Raw genomic sequence first — 17,640 nt, 5'->3', positions numbered from 1 at the left:
CTTTCCCTGTTACTATTGTAAAAATAATTCATTTGGATTCAGTCTTCACTCTTGTTTTCCATGGGTCTCAGGTAGCAATCCTTCAGACCAAGTGGGACACCAGACAGCATATGGCCTCTCCATTTCCCTTTATTTCCTCAGTAACCTGTGCAAAAAAAATGTACAAAACCTTCTGTCTTCCTTTAGCCTTTAACTTGCCTGAACTCCAGCAGTGGACATAAATTTCAATCTCTACCACATGTTTAAAGAAAGAAATCTCCTCAGGAGTCTGAATGAAGACTTTTTCTGAGCAAGGGCAATTTAAAGTATACTCCTTGGTAGGATTTCAAAGTAATAAGGAGGATACTGATATCCACAAGTGGTCCACACATGCATCTCAGACTTTCCTCAACTTTTGGAAGGATACCTGGACTTTATCCTAGAGAAGTCTCTTTTCACTTTAGTTCTTTAATCTTTACACAGTGATCTTCCTAGAAGAGGGAACATATCACATATCGGTCATCTACAGCTGAGTGAAAATGAAGGAGATGAGCAGGTTTTGACAGGAAAAGATCAGGACCAAGTCAAGCTCAGAGAGGGAAGATGGAGTATGAATTCCAGAGGGCAGAAAAAAGGTGAAAGACAATCACACTGTCAGTATGAAGATAAACCTTCCTGGGTTCATAGTACTTTATGAGGATCACACATTTGATGAGGAACATTGCCTGAAAATCAAATCTCTGACATTGTATTCTCCATCCTACTCTATAAAGAGAAACACCTTCACTTTTCCAAATTTTTTTTTGATGCCCTGTTAAAAAAAATGCTATTTTGTCCCTCTCTCTTGTTTATGGGCATTTTACCATTCTTTCTTTTGCCTTCTCTTATCATATTCTGTTGTGATCATAAAACAACCACCACCAGCAAAAGAAAATAGAGCAAAGATGCTACAATAAACTTATCCTCCATGAAATCAAACGAGAGGTAGAAACAGAAATGAAAAATAGAGTCCAGAGGCAAACGGCCCAGTTTTCATTAGTGTGCACATCTTGGGGCCCAAAAGTTTTATTTATTTTCAGGCTTATGCTAAGTAGGGTGCTTTTTATTTTCACAGCTGATATCTGACATTATGGAATTTAGTTCATCATAATTTACTTGAGCCCAAGAAGCCATCAACCCCAAACCAGGTGTCTTAAACCTACAAAGAGATATTATTCTCCAGAAGAATGTCAGCAGAAGAATGTTTTACCTCAAAAATGACCCACAGCATGGACCCTTAGAATGGGGTATTACAGTACTCAGATGTGACCCCCTTATACCATATGCTCCCTGAGATGTAGTTGCAGACAGTTAATAAAGCTGTGGACAAGTAAAGAGCAGTGTACACGGCTCACCTTCACAAACCATTAAAATTCAGCTCTACCTTTGGAGTCAGGTCTAAAGTGAAGAAGTGCTGGCAGAAATCTTCTTTGATCCATATTTGCTTTGAAAGCCCTAATCTAAAATTTGTAGGTGGGTAACAACAGCAGTTACCCAAGCAGCCAAACATGCTGAGGGGCATGTAGCCCCTTAATAAGTCACAGCTGGTAGTTATCAAATCCAAATGGACTTCAGATTCCCACTAGCACAGAGTAATCAATATTTATCAACAGGAAAAGTGATATTCATTACTGCCACTTGAAGGTCATGCATCTAACGCATATGTGAGTAATGCTAAGGCTCAAAGCTGTTTCCTCTCACAATTTGGTAGAGTGTCTCTGCTTCACTTTGCCACTACACAATGGCTTAGGCATCTCCCTGAGCTAATGCCTAATCCCCTTTTCTCTCCTGACATTTGCTACAATCTATTTCTTAAAAATAATAGTGTTATGTGGAAATAAGCAGAAGGCAAGCTTTGGGGACAATGCAGAAATTCACATCAGAAGAGGGAAAAGAGTCATGAATACCAAATAGACAACACTTAGCCAGGTATAACATCGACAGAAGATCTCAGGGTTAAAGTTGAAACCAAGCTGACAGTGAAGATTAGCATTTCAATGTTCCTGTGATTTACAAGTAGACATGGGCAATGCAGGTGGCTGGAGGCATTTGGCTGGAAACACTTGGCTTGAACCTCCCTAGCTACTCACTCCCACTGTGTAGAGACTTGCTCTGACTCTCATTGACCTGTCGTATATGGTTTGGTACTATACTACTAGAAAGGAAAAGGCAGGGTTTGAGATCCAGGATTACTCTATTAAGATAAAAACCACCCCCTGTCCCCCGCCAAATCTTTTATGACCTGGGAAGAAAATTTAAAGGAAGCAGAATATTTTTTGAAAAGCCATATAAAATACAAGATGTCTTAGTGAACTTAATTACAGGCCTCATAGCCAGGCTGCCATGTAAGCAGGAGTTTATGTCTTCACTTAAGTAATCAAGTGTTCCAGTCACCCAGAGGATTTAGCTCAGCTTTCAGGATGGTCTTCCTAGGAGAAAGATCAATAGACAATAGCAAGGCTCCTACACTCAGGTTATGACCTCCTTATCCTGAAAGAGCTGAGCTTCTCCTCTAATTGGAATGCCTTAAGTAGAATACATTCACCCAGTGAGTGGATGTTTATTTAGTACCAACTAAGTTCCAATGTAGCTCAGTCAGTAAAGAATTTGCCTGCAGTGCAGGAGACTTGGGTTCGATCCCTGGGTTGGGAAGATCCCCTGGAGAAGGAAATGGCAACCCACTCCAGTATCCTTGCCTGGAAAATCTCATGGACAGAGGAACCTGGTGGACTGCAGTCCATGCGGTCGCAAAGAGTCGGGCATGACTGAGCGACTAACACACACACAAGTTCCAAGTACTCTTCTAGGTGTTGGGGATTAAAGAAAAGAAAGAGATTGGTTTCATGGATGTAATGTTCTAATGGTAGATAGGGAACAAGATAAACAGAAGCAAATATACAGATAAATATATGTCTAGTCAGAGGTTTATAATTGTTGAGAATAAAAATGAAACAGGGTGAGATAAAAGGGAATAAGTGTAATGGCTACAATTTTTAATATATTGTCAAGGAAAGCCTCTCTGAGAAGATAGCAGTTGATCATTTTTTAACAATGGATTTTCAACAATGCACATTTATTGAACATCTATTATGGCCTGAGATATGAGGTAACCTATTACATATTCATTGCAATCCTATGGGGTAGGAGTATTATTCTTGTTTTACAAATAGAGAAATTGAGCCTGGAAGAAGTTAAATAATTTGCCCAAGGAAACACAGCTAGTAACAGAGCTAGGGTTTGAGCTAAAGCAATCTGACACCAAATCCCATGCTTGGAATCACTGTCATAGTTGGCATTTTGGATTCTGTGTAAAGGCTGAGCAATGTGCACACTGGCCCGTTAATCCTGTGAGGTAGTAACAAGAGTATGCAAAAAGAAGCATAGTCAGCGTGATACCTGACAGAGAAAGCAGGGAAAGAAAAGGGGAAATGAAGTTACTAATACTCAAGAGCTTTCTATTTCACTCACTATTATTTAATCATTTCAACAAACCCATGAGGTAGTTATAAGCATACCTGTTTTTTCAGATGACAAAATAGCAGTACAGAGTGGGTAAGCAAATTGCCCAAGGTCTCATAGCCACAAAGGAACAAGATTATAAATTTGGGTTAGTCTGTTACCAAAGTCCATGCTGTTTCTCATATACCATGCTGTCTCCTGAGAGAAAATAGTCAAAGAAATAGAGTGAAATACATAATGAATGACAAAGTGAAAAAGAGACAGCAAAATAGTGACTTAATAGGTTTGGAAGGCCAGAGTTGACAGTGGCTTAAGGAACTTTTAATGACATCTTCATCTTCAACCTCTTCTCTCATACCGAGTTAGGTGGATTCTTGAGAGTTTCTATGATTTGGGGATTTAAAAAATTGACATGTCTAGTTTCTCACCTAGACCTGGTGTTTAGATGTCAAATAACCCTTGGGCAGTGCGTCATTTTCTATAACTGTTACTGTCTTTGAATCAGATGCTCCAGAAAAACGTGGTGTGTAAACTTGGTAAAGCCGTGAAGAAAAATCTAAGACCCGTTGCTTATTTGAGGACTAGCACATAGTTGTTTGAAATCTACCCTTGTCCCCTTCAGAAGCACATTTTAAAGCTGTCAGCTTTAATGAAATAACTTTAGATATGCGTTGCCTGCCAATTTTCCCTTTCTAATAGTAGAGTAGTAACACTGTGGGAATGTCAGAATAATAGGCTGATGTGAAGTGTTAGCGAAGAAAGCCAAGTGGAGCACTGCCTGTCTTGTGTCATAGTCTTTGTGTGCTGTGGAGAAGCCAGGATGTGGTCAGATCACTTGTGGCATGGGGCCGACTCACCCATTCATTATTCTGGACAAGCAGCAAGACTACTTCTGACCCCATGCCTGCTCTGTCTCACCTTGCCTTTCTTTTCCCTCCCTTTCTTTGCCCACACAGTCAAAAGCTTTGATTTTTGCTGAATATTAGACAAATAAAACAGCAAAGAGACTTACCTGTTCTATCTTTAATGGAGACTTAGGTGGCTCCCCAAAAAGGGAAGCTGAAGGAGGCCCAGGGTGGGAAACTAGGTTCTATCATTTGTAACCTTCAAGTAACTCCTTTAAGCCTTCATTTTTTTCAGCTGTAAAATGCTATGCCAGTGGCTATTGCTTCCTAAAAACTTTCTAGGGTTCATTACACATCCTTGAGAACTAGATGTTTGTGAATTCATTAGGTGTTGAGAAAATTGGTATTTTACAATGAAAATGTAGTTCATTTGAGAATATACCCAGGGAACTGAGAATCCATTGAAATTCACTTCTGCCTCTACAGAGCCAGAGAATGGGCTTATAACAATTTTTGTTGAAGATGGAACTAGAATTGAAAATTTAATATAAATAAATTTTGAATGAAGTTGATTTCAAGGAGATTTCAGCAAGTACATAGGACCTGAGGGTGAAGACACCAAGGAATTCTATTCTGGTGTGTATTTTTCAATTTTACTATGAGGGACTTTGGTGACATCTCCTCTCACCAGTGACCATCTGTAAAATGGGTGCATTGCCAGTTTAACCATGAATATTCTGAGGCAATATTTTCCATGAATTTAAATCTCATTTTATAAACAGTATGGAAGAATCAAGTTGGCTTTTGATGGACTGACAATAGTTGCAAATCTGGATATTGCTTTTCTCTGTACCACTTTCCCACATTACACCTCTACCCTCAGTCCTGGCCACCTATGCAGTCTGTAAGAAAAATCTTGATCTCCCATCAAAGTCTATACTTGGCAAATAATAGTTAACTGAATCACAGTTTCTGTTGCTTTGGGTTGAATTGCTGCCAGGTTCTCCTTCCAAGACACCACTGGCTACCTGCTGTCAGCAAAGGAAAGGAAATGGAGCAGAGAGATAAGGAAGAGGAGACGATGAAGTGTAGTCAGGAGAAAAGTGTGATTATGGAACATGTTCCAGAAATTAAGCAATCTATGGAGAGTAATTTGGCTGCTGAAGCTCTTCAGAGTGTCATGTCAGCTTCAGAATGAGAGCTGCCATCCTAATTTGGCTTGTAGGGCATTATGTGGGAATGGTGGGGGATGGGAGGAATCTGGTATGGATGGAAGCTAGATGCGAGGAAAACAAAACAAAGTACTTTGTTTACAGAAGTTTCCTCAGAGAAATAAAAGCACTGCCAACTCCACAACTGGAACATGTACGTTCTTAATGTCAGCAACCTAGGAAAAGTCTGGCATCTAAGTCTAGTTATGAAGCTCCAGAGGGCAGGTCGCTTGGAAGTAGTGGGACAGGAAGAAGGGCCCCAGAAATGGGTGCCTGCGTACAGCCATCTCGCTTATTGTGATTCTTAGCCACAGCTTTTAAATACGTTTGAGTTTCTGCCTTTGGCTACCTAGCTACTCATCCAGGGGACCCAACTTCAAAAACTCAAGTTCCCTATTTCTCAAACTGACATAAGTCAGCCTTCCAAACAAAGGTATAGATAACCACTATGGGATGTCCTCCAGTTTGACCACCTGTCTATCACAGCTCCCTCTCTTCATCTTCAAATATTTTCATCCATTCACCAATCCTAAAAAGTCTTCAGAGAACTACATCTACAGTAGACACTGTACTAGGCATTGAAAAAAAAAAAAGAAAATACAAAGTGAATAAGATAGAGTCCCTCTCAATATAGTAACAGACTTGCAGATATAAAGAAATTGTTGAAAAATTATGAGTTAAGAGTTAAAAAGAGACATGTGAAAAACTATGTCTGGGAGATTGGAGACTGTTCCACACAGATAATGTTTAAGCACGTTAAATCAGGGGCATGACAAAAATAATATTCTAGACAGAAAAGAACAACAAGTAAAAAGGCACAAAGGCATAAAAGTATGTAGCCTATTTAAGGAAAAATAATTACCCAGTACAATGGAGGGGTATATGGTATGAATGGGAAATGTTAGTTTATTGAAGCCAAACAGGTAAGCTAGACTAAACTCATATAAAGCCTCCTATGATTAGATTTAAAAATAGACTTCATTCTTAGGTAATAGTGACCATCCAATGATTTAGAGCAGAAGAAATAATGTTCAAATTGACATTTTAGAAATATAATTTTGTGGTATTGGCTAGAAGATGAATTAGGTGGCAAACTGAAAATAGACTGGTTAAGAACTGTTACAATGATGCTCATTCAAACTGTTGAAGGATAGACCTTGAGTAGTACACAGGGCTTGTTTATGTGTTGGGGGGTAGGGTGGGGGTAAGTTAGCAAGGGATAGTGAAAGAGGGATCAAGGGCTTGGTTTTGGAGATAGGCATAGAAATGGCGAGACTTCGTAACTGTATATGTGGCATGAAGGAGAAGAAGGAGAAGGGGTTGATTTCTAGGTTTTCAATTCTGATGAACTATGGAATGGTAGTGCTGGAAAAGTATATGCCTTCCTAAGCTCTCTGCTCTCCTTCTTTATTAACTTTTCCTTTTTTTTGAGTATTGACTGCCTTTCTCTTCTTACATCAGAGACTCTCTTGATAATTTTTCAAAGAGGTTTGAGAACCCTAGAACACAACACATTAAGGACATCTGAAAACCCACGTAGCCTAAGAGGTAGTGCCTTGAAGGGTGACCAAAATAGTGTCTGTGTGTATAAGAAATATTTTTTAGAGGGGATTTTTAAACCTTTGATTTCTACCTATATAGAAGAATAAACAAGGAAATGGGATAAAATTATAGTTTAAAAAAGTGGTTCAGTGGGATATAAGGAAGATGGTTTTTGGGTATTCTAGTGAAACAGACTAGAATGAAATACCTGGATGGAAACTATGTAGATCTTCAAGGGGAGCTGCAATAATCCTGAAACCTAAATAATTTGGCAGCAGCCTGAAGGCAGGGGCCTGGATTAAATGATCTCTCTGAGCCTCCCTTCTGCAAATGCCCTTCTGTTTTGCCCCAGGCATTTCTAGAGGAACTATCTTCCCACTGATCTAGCTGTATATATGCATTGAGGGAAAGGTTGCAGCAAATATTTGATATTGTCTAATTTGATAACTCTAGAAATGAAGATAGAGATGAGAGAGGGAGAAAATGGCTTACTTCAATTTTGAAAGTATTTTTAAAATGGAATCTTTAAGGCCAGCTCCTGTTAGGGGGAGAAAATGTACCCATGACCCAGAACTTAAAACATAAAACGAGCTATCCAAGACAAAGGAGGGGATGGAGGAGAGTGGTACAGACAGAGAGACGCAAAGTGATGAATCAAACACTTCACTAAGCGTGAAACCAGAGCAGAACACTCCCTTAAGGCTAAAGCTGTAGATTTATGGGGAAAGTAGCTTAGATCTATGAAAGGCATGAGCACTCTCCCCACTCTGACACATATGCAGGGACCATTCATACACAAACAGTGCACATATGTAAACCACAGTTCTAGCTGAAAATCAGAATAATTTATGTTAAGGATTAGAGATGAGTCAGACACCCAATGGAGAATTGTGCCAAGAATACAAAAGGACCAGAGGACTTCCAGCTAAATAAAGTAGAATTTTAGCAAAGCTATAGATCTCTTGAGTAATGGGTTATATTTTTCACCTTCTTCTTAGGAGTTCATTTACATTTGAATCATTAATTTGATTGCAAAGGATTATGTCATTATGAATTATTTGGTATCTTCTACCATACCATTATTTGTGGGTGAATCTGGAAGACCGATATATAAAATCTCATTTGTCAATTTGTCTTGGATTTTCACAGCCTGGAAAGTTTTACAGACTTTGCAAAATGTAACATTATTGATGCATTAGAAATTTCATACATTTTCCCCAGGGAACTTTTGCTAAATATCTATAGTCTATGGCATTTATCCAGGGATCTGTGGGGAGTTTTCTTAAAAGGAATATAAAATCCTAAAAAAGAAAAAAAAATCAGAAAGTCGCCCTCATGGAGTCACTTCTCTTTAGTACTTTCACTCATTTGTTAGATTTTACAAAGGGTACCCTCTGATACCAGGCCCCAGGGTATATCAACATAATTTGAATGGGAAAATAAGGGAAGATAATAAAACTGTCAAAACTCTGTGTGTGTGTGTGTGTGTGTGTGTGTGTAAGAGAGACAGAGACACAGAGGAAGAGAGAAAGACAAAAATTAAAATAACAACCATAAACAAAGCAGTCACAACATTGTTTTTGCCTTCTTTTTTTAAGCAGTATCCCTTATGCCTCTAATTTTGATTTTGTGGCATTCTCTGCCTCTCCTCAATGGGCCACATAGCATAGAGTTATTAAAAAGAGAAACACATTTATGAGTTGCATCTCACTAAAGTCGTTGCTTTATAAAAGGAAAATCTGAATATAGTTAAAATCCCTTTGAGCATTCTTATTAGAATCTTATGACACCTTTTTAGGTAGCTCAAAATACCACTGGGTTCAGGTGACAGAAAAAGGGAGGGGTATCATTAAACTCAGGCAAAGCTGTCCTGGAATAGTATGTGACTGATATGTATTTGTAAAAACATTTGAGTTCAATCCCAAACCATTTCAAGTAAGTAATTGTATATATACATTTTATAAATAGTAATTTATTGCTGAATGGTTGCTGTTATTTGATTGCCATTCCAAATTCCCACAAATTGAGATTTTACACTCTGTCTACAGAAGGAACATTCATGCCCCTATTTTTAGATACAATAACTCATCAGTAAATAATGGATAATTAAAAATTACATTTGGGGCCTCAGCAGCTAACTGCACGTCCCTGGGTGCTTTCTCAGTTCCGAGTCCCCTGCGGGTCCCCGAAGTGCCTGCATTGCCACCCTCATCTAATTGAGAGGGATGCGGTGGTGCCAGCCCAACCCCGCTGCCACCACCCATCTGCTGGTAAGATTCACACCTCCTGGGGGCAGTCCTAAGATGGCAAAGGAATAGGATGGGGAGACCAATTTCTCCGCCACAAAATGCACTGAAAGATCATTTGAACTCTGAACAAATTCCACAAAACAACTTCTGAACGCTGGCAGAGGACACCAGGCACCCAGAAAAGCAGCCAATTCTCTTCAAAAGGAGGTAGGACAAAATATAAAAGATAAAAACAGAGGCAAACGAGTTAGGGACAGAGACCCATCCTGGGGAGGGAGTCGTGAAGGAGGAGAAGTTTCCAAACACCAGGAAACCCTCTCACCAGTGGGCCTGTGGGGAGTTTTGGAATCTCAGAGGGCAACATAAGGAGGGGCGAACCCACAGATTATGCGCCTAATTGCAACTCCCAGTGGAGAAGAAGCTCAGATGCTCAGGTCCACCAGCAGCAAGTGGGGGCTAAACAGGGAGGTGCAGGCTACATGCTTAGGGTAAGGACAGGGCCTGAATACCCTGAGGACACTCTGAGGGAGCTAACCTGCTGTGCACTGGCCCCTCCCCATGCCTGAGGCAGAGAGGCAGTCTAGACAGCCAGAGCTGAAAGGCGAGGGGAAATCTCAGCTCCTGAAACGGCACCCTCTACCAAACTGTGAGCAGGCTCCCAGTTGTTAACAAAGTCTTCCTGGGATCCTGGATGGTTGACATCCACCAGGAGGGTCACAGTCAGAGATCAGCTCCCCAGAGGAGACACACGGCACACCTGAGATGGCACTCTCGCAGAGCACCCAGGAAACCGAGGGGCTGGGACCAGGAGGTGATAAGACACACCACCCACCTGGGGAGAGTGCACTCACCAAGCTGGTCACTGGAGCTGCTAGGACCTCCGAAAGGCACAAAATGCAGGCCCAACCGAGTCTGTGCTTTTGTGGAGTATGTGAGAACCTGAACCTGTGCAGCGTAGATCTGGGACGTGCATGCAACCCAGGGCCTGCTTTAGGCAGTTCTCCTGCAGAACAGCTTGGAGCCTGAGCAGTGTAGACAGGGAAAGCACACACGCCGTGAGTGGGGGCAAGCCCAGTGTGGCCCGACAATGCGAGCATGCCCCACACATGCCAGTGATATTTGTTTGCAGTGTACCTCCCTCCGCACAGCACAACTGAACCTAAATAAATGACCTCCTACACCCCCTTGTGTCAGGGTGGAAATTAGACCCTGAAGAGACTTGCAAACAGAGGAAACCAAAATAAAGAAGAGGGAAATGATTTGAAAGAGACAGGTGCAACAGATTAAAACCCTGTAGTTAGCAGTGACTACATTGGAAGGGGCCTTATACACCCTGAGAAGAAGTATAAGCTGGAACAATGAACTATCTGAAACTGAACTGACCCCACACTGCCCTCAACAGCTCCAGAGAAATTCCTAGATATACTTTACTATTATCATTTTTTAACTTAAGTTTCTTTTATTTCTATGTTCTTTATTACTCCTTTAATTTTCATTTTTAAAACGTCCTATTACCTTGCAAAAAAAGACCTACTTTTAAGCAAATTTCATATATATATATATATATATATATTTTTATAATATTTGTGCCTTTGTTTTGTTTTTTATATTGTATTTTTGAGAGTTTAACCTCTACTCTAGATTTTTAATCTTTGCTTTTTGGTATTTGTTATCAATTTTGTACCTTTAAGAATCCAATCTTCAGTACCCATTTTTACTTTGGAGTGTGATTACTGTCATGATTGCTCTCTCCCCTTTTGACTCTCCTTTTTCTCCCCCAGGTCACCTCTATCTCCTCCCTCCCCCTTCTCTTCTCTATTTAACTCTATGAACCTCTCTGGGTGTTCCAGGCTGTGGAGAGCAAATAGGGAACTGATTACTGGCTAGATTGCTCATGCCCCTTTTGATTCCCCCTATTCTCCTCCTGGTCACCTCTATCTCCCTCCTCCTATTCTCTTCTCCATGTAACTCTGTGAACCTCTCTGGGTGTCCCTCACTGTGGAGAATCTTTTCACTATTAACCTAGATGTTTTATCATTGGTGCTGTATAGATGTAGAAGTCTTGAGGCTACTGTAAGAATAAGACTGAAAGCTAGAGGCAGGAGGCTAAAATCTAAAACTTGAGAACACCAGAAAACTCCTGACTCCAGGGAACTTTAATCGATAAGAGCTCATCCAAAACCCTCCATACCTACACTGAAACCAAGCTCCCCCAAGAGCCAACAAGTTTCAGAGCAAGACATACCAAGCTAATACTCCAACAGTGCAGGAACATAACCCTGAGCATTAAAATACAGGCAGCCAAAAGTCACACCAAACCCATAGACACCTCAAAATTCACTACTGGACACTTCATTGCACTCCAGAGATAATAGATCCAGCTCCACCCACCAGAACACTGATGCAAGCTTCCCTAACAAGGAAACCTTGACAAGCTACTCATCCAACCCCACCCACATGGGGGGACCTCCACAATAAAGAGGAACCACAAACATCCAGCATAGAGCAAGGCCACCCCAAACACAGCAATCTAAACAAGATGAAAAGGCAGAGAAATATTCAGCAGGTAAAGGAACATGATAACAGCCCACCAAACCAAACAAAAGAGGAGAAGATAGCGAGTGTACCTGAAAAAGAATTCAGAATAGTAAAAATAATACAAAATCTTGAAAACAAAATGGAGATACAGATAAATAGTCTGGAGACAAGGATTGAGAAGATGTAAGAAAAGTTTAACAAGAACCTAGAAGAAATAAAAAAAGAATCAATCAATAATGAATAATGCAATAACTGAGATGAAAAGCACTCTGGAGGGAACCAACAGTAGAATAACTGAGGCAGCGGATAACATAAGTGAGGTGGAAGATAGAATGGTGGAAATAAATGAATCAGAGAGGAAAAAAAAAAAAAGAATTAAATGAAGACAACCTCAGAAACCTCTGGGATAATGTTAAATGCCCCAAGATTCTAATAATAGGAGTCCAAGAAGACAAAAAGAAAGGCCATGACAAAATACTTGAGGAGATAATTATTGGAAACTTCCATAAAATGGGGAAGGAAATAGCCACCCAAGTCCAAGAAACCCAGAGAGTCCCAAACAGGATAAACCCATGGCAAAACACCCCAAGACACATATTAATCAAATTAACAAAGACCAAACACAAAGAACAAATATTAAAAGCAGCAAGGGAAAAACAATAAATAACACGCAAGGGGATTCCCATAAGGATAACAGCTGATCTCTCAATAGAAACTCTTCAGGCCAGAAGAGAATGGCAGGACATACTTAAAGTGATGAAAGAGGAAAACCTACAACCCAGATTGCTGTACCCAGTAAGGATCTCATTCAAATATGAAAGAGAAATCAAAAGCTTTACAGACAAGCAAAAGCTGAGAGAATTCAGCACCACCAAACCAGCTCTTCAACAAATGCTAAAGGATCTTCTCTAGACAGGAAACACAGAAAGGGTGTATAAACCAGAACCTAAAACAACAAAGTAAATGGCAATGGGATCATATTTATCAATAATTACCTTAAATGTAAATGGATTGAATGGCCCAACCAAAAGACAAAGACTGGCTGAATGGATACAAAAACAAGACCCCCATATATGTTGTCTACAAGAGACCCACCTCAAACCTAGGGACACATACAGAGTGAAAATGAAGGGCTGGAAAAAGATATTTCACGCAAATGGAGACCAAAAGAAAGCAGGAGTAGCAATACTCATATCAGATAAAATAGACTTTGAAATAAAGGCCGTGAAAAGAGACAAGAAGGACACTACCTAATGATCAAAGGATCAATCCAATAAGAAGATTTAACAATTATAAATATATATGCACCCAACATAGGAGCATTTCAATACGTAAGTCAAATGCTATCAAGTATGAAAGAAGAAATTAACAGTAACACAATAATAGTGGGTGACTTTAATAACCCCACTCACACCTATGGATAGATCAACTAAACAGAAAATTAGCAAGGAAACACAAACTTTAAATGATACCATGGACTAGTTAGACCTAATTGATATCTATAGGACATTACACCCCAAACCAATGAATTTAACCTTTTTCTCAAGTGCACACGGAAACTTCTCCAGGATAGCTCACATCCTGGGCCATAAATCTAGCCTCAGTAAATTCAAAAAAATTGAAATCATCTCAAGCATCTTTTCTGATCACGATGTGGTAAGATTAGATGTCAACTACAGGAAAAAAAATATTAAAAATACAACCATATGGAGGCTAAACAACACACTTCTGAATAAGCAACAAATCACAGAAGAAATCAAAATATGCATAGAAACAAATGAAAATGAAAATAAAACTCGAAACCTATGGGATTCAGTAAAATCAGTGCTAAGGGGAAGGTTCATAAGCAATACAAGCTTACCTCAAGAAACAGGAGAAAAATCAAATAAATAACCAAACTCTACACCTAAAGCAACTAGAAAAAAGAAGAAATGCAGAACCCCAGGGTTAGTAGAATGAAAGAAATCATAAAAATTAGGGCAGAAATAAATGCAAAAAAAGAAAGGAGACCATAGCAAAAATCAACAAAGCTAAAAGCTGGTTCTTTGAGAAGATAAATAAATAGACAAACCATTAGCCAGACTCATCAAGAAACAAAGGGAGAAAAATGAAATCAACAAAATTAGAAATGAAAATGGAGAAATCACAACAGACAACACAGAAATACAAAGGATCATAAGAGACTACTATCAGCAACTATATGATTATAAACTGGACAACTTGGAAGAAATGGATGAATTCTTAGAAGAGTACAACTTTCCAAAACTGAACCAGAAAGAAATAGAAAATCTTAACAGACGCATCACAAGCACAGAAATCAAAACTGTAATCAGAAGTCTTCCAACAAACAAAAGCCCAGGACCAGATGGCTTCACAGCTGATTTCTACCAAAATTTTAGAGAAGTGCTAACACCTATCCTACTCAAACTCTTCCAGAAATTGCAGAGGAAGGTAAACTGCCAAACTCATTCTATGAGGCCACCATCACCCTAATACCAAAACCAGACAAAGATGCCACAAAAAAAGAAAACTACAGGCCAATATCACTGATGAACATAGATACACAAATCCTTAACAAAACTCTAGCAAACAGAATCCAACAACATATTAAAAAGATCATACATCATGACCAAGTGGGCTTTATCCCAGGGACACAAGGATTCTTCAATATTTGCAAATCAATCAATATGATACACTACATTAACAAATTGCAAGATAAAAACCATATGATTATCTCAATAGATGCAGAGAAAGCCTTTGACAAAATTCAACATCCATTTATGATTAAAAAAAAAAAAAACCTCAGAAAGCAGGAATAGAATATCTCAACATAATAAAAGCCATATATGATAAACCCACAGCAAACATTATCCTCAATTGTGAAAAATTGAAAGCATTTCCCCTAAAGTCAGAAACAAGACAAGGATGCCCAGTCTCACTACTAATATTCGACGTAGTTTTGGAAGTTTTAGCCACAGCAATCAGAGAAGAAAAAGAAATAAAAGTAATCCAGATTGGAAAAGAAGTAAAACTCTCACTGTTTGCACATGACATGATCCTCTACATAGAAAACCCTAAAGACTCCACCAGAAAATCACTATAGCTAATCAATGAATAGAGTAAAGTCACAGAATATAAAATTAACACACAGAAATCCCTTGCATTCCTATACACTAATAATGAGAAAACAGAAAGAAATTAAGGAAACAATTCCATTCACCATTGTAGCAAAAAGAATAAAATACTTAGGAATAAAGCTACCTAAAGTAACAAAAAACTATAAAACACTGATGAAAGAAATCAAAGATTTCTTTGATAGAGAAATATACCATGTTTTGGGGTCAGAAAAATCAACATAGTGAAAATGAGTATACTACCCAAAGCAATCTATAGATTCAATGCAATCCATATCAAGCTACCAATGGCATTTTTCAGAGAATGAGAACAAATAATTACACAATTTGTATGGATATACAAAAAACCTCAAATAGTCAGTGCAATCTTGAGAAAGAAGAATGAAACTGGAGGAATCAATCTGCCTGACTTCAGACTATACTACAAAGCTACAGTCATCAAGACACTATGATACTGGCACAAAGACAGAAATATAGATCAATGGAACAAAATAGAAAGCCCAGAGATAAACCCACACACCTATGAACACCTTATCTTTGACAAAGGAGGCAAGAATATACAATGGAGAAAAGACAATCTCTTTAAAAAGTGGTGCCGGGAAAACTGGTCAACCACCTGTAAAAGAATAAAACTAGAACACTTTCTAGCACCATACACAAAAATAAACTCAAAATGGATTAAAGATATAAATGTAAGACCAGAAACTATAAAACTCCTAGAGGAAAACTTAGGCAAAACACTCTCTGACAAAAATCATAGCAGGATCCTCTATGACCCACCTCCCAGAGTAATGGAAATAAAAGCAAAAATAAACAAATGGTACCTAATTAAACTTAAAAGCTCTTGCACAATGAAGGAAACTATAAGCAAGGTAAAAAGGCAGCCTTCAGAATGGGAGAAAATAATAGCAAATGAAGCAACTGACAAAGAATTAATCTCAAAAATATACAAGCAGCTCCTGCAGCTCACTTCCAGAAAAATAAAAAACCCAATCAAAAAATGGGCCAAAGAACTGAACAGACATTTATCCAAAGACATACAGATGGCTAACAGAAATATGAAAAGATGCTCAACATCACTCATTATCACAGAAATGCAAATCAAGCCACAATGAGTACCATCTCACACTGGTCAGAATGTCTGCTATCCAAAAGTCTACAAACAATAAATGGTGGAGAGGGTGCGGAGAAAATGGAACTCTCTTACACTATTGGTGGGAATGCAAACTAGTACAACCAGTATGGAGAACAGCATGGAGAGTCCTTACAAAACTGGAAATGGAACTGCCATACAACCCAGCAGTCCCACTGCTGGGCATACACACTGAGAAAACCAGAATTGAAAAAGACACATGTACCCCAATGTTCATCACAGCACCGTTTACAATAGCTAGGACATGGAAGCAACCTAGATGTCCATCGGCAAATGAATGGATAAGAAAGCTGTGGTACATATACACAATTGAATATTCCTCAGCTATTAAAGAGAATGCATTTGGATCAGTTCTAATGAGGTGGATTAAACTGGAGCCTATTATACGGAGCAAAGTAAGTCAGAAAGAAAAACACCAACAGAGTATATTAATGCATATATATGGAATTTAGAAAGATGGTAATGATGACCCTATATACAAGACAGCAAAAGAGACACAGATGTAAAGAACAGACTTTCAGATCTGTGGGAGAAGGTGAGGATGGGATGATTTGAGAGAATAGCATTGAAACCTGTATATTATCATTTGTGAAATAGATCGCCAGTCCAGGTTCAATGCAGAGGCAGGGTGTTCAAGGCTGGTGCCCTGGGATGACCCTGAGAGATGGGATGGGGAGGGAAGTGAGAGGGGGGTTCAGGATGGGGAACACATGTACACCCATGGCTGATTCATGTGAATGTATGGCAAAAACCACCACAATATTGTAAAGTAATTAGCCTCCAATTAAAATTTTAAAAATAAAGATTTGCACCTCCCTACTGGTGCCCGTCCTGCTGCTGCAATGACTAGTCTCCCAACCATGCCTCCTCCAGCACAAGAACTGTTGGCTAACACAATTCTAAAGGCCATTGAGGACCTGTCCCTGGTAACTGAAGCCAGCACACCCCTCATTGCAGTTGTTATCACGGTGGTCTTCCTCACTCTGCTCTCAGTTGTGATTTTGATCTTCTTTTACCTGTAGAAAAACAAAGGCAGCTACATCACCTACAAACCTGCAGATGACAAGCCCAGCGCCATTGTCCTAATGGAGAGTGACTCAGCCAAGGGCAGGGAGAAGGAAGGATATTTCACCTAATGGTTCCTAGTCCCCAAGGAGCTTAGCCAGGCTCCAGTGCTAACACACTATTTATTAGGTGAAAGCTTTACCTGAAACCCGTGAGAAGCATCCACTGATACGGGTAGATCTGAGCTCCTTCATATGCAGAGCACGTCATGAGAAACTCTGGGCTGGAAGAAGCACATGCTGGAATCAAGATTGCCGGGAGAAATATCAATAACCTCAGATATGCAGATGACACCACCCTTATGGCAGAAAGTGAAGAGGAACTAAAAGCTTCTTGATGAAAGTGAAAGAGGAGAATGAAAAAGTTGGCTTAAAGCTCACCATTCAGAAAACTGAGATCATGGCATCTGGTCCCATCATTTCATGG

General features: G+C 39.4%; 1 protein-coding gene and 1 pseudogene across 1 annotated transcript in view; both read left to right on the top strand.

Annotated features, from left to right (window-relative positions):
• Nucleotides 1-17,640, top strand: part of IL1RAPL2 (interleukin 1 receptor accessory protein like 2) — a 575,701-nt gene that overhangs the window by 376,279 nt on the left and 181,782 nt on the right. The window lies entirely within an intron of this gene.
• On the top strand, nt 16,992-17,285 carry LOC138071009 (small cell adhesion glycoprotein-like; annotated as a pseudogene).

Source organism: Capricornis sumatraensis, chromosome X (genome assembly GCF_032405125.1).
Source record: "Capricornis sumatraensis isolate serow.1 chromosome X, serow.2, whole genome shotgun sequence".
NCBI lineage: Eukaryota > Metazoa > Chordata > Mammalia > Artiodactyla > Bovidae > Capricornis > Capricornis sumatraensis.
Note: the sequence above shows the minus strand (reverse complement) of the source record. Positions and strands in the feature narration are given on the sequence as shown.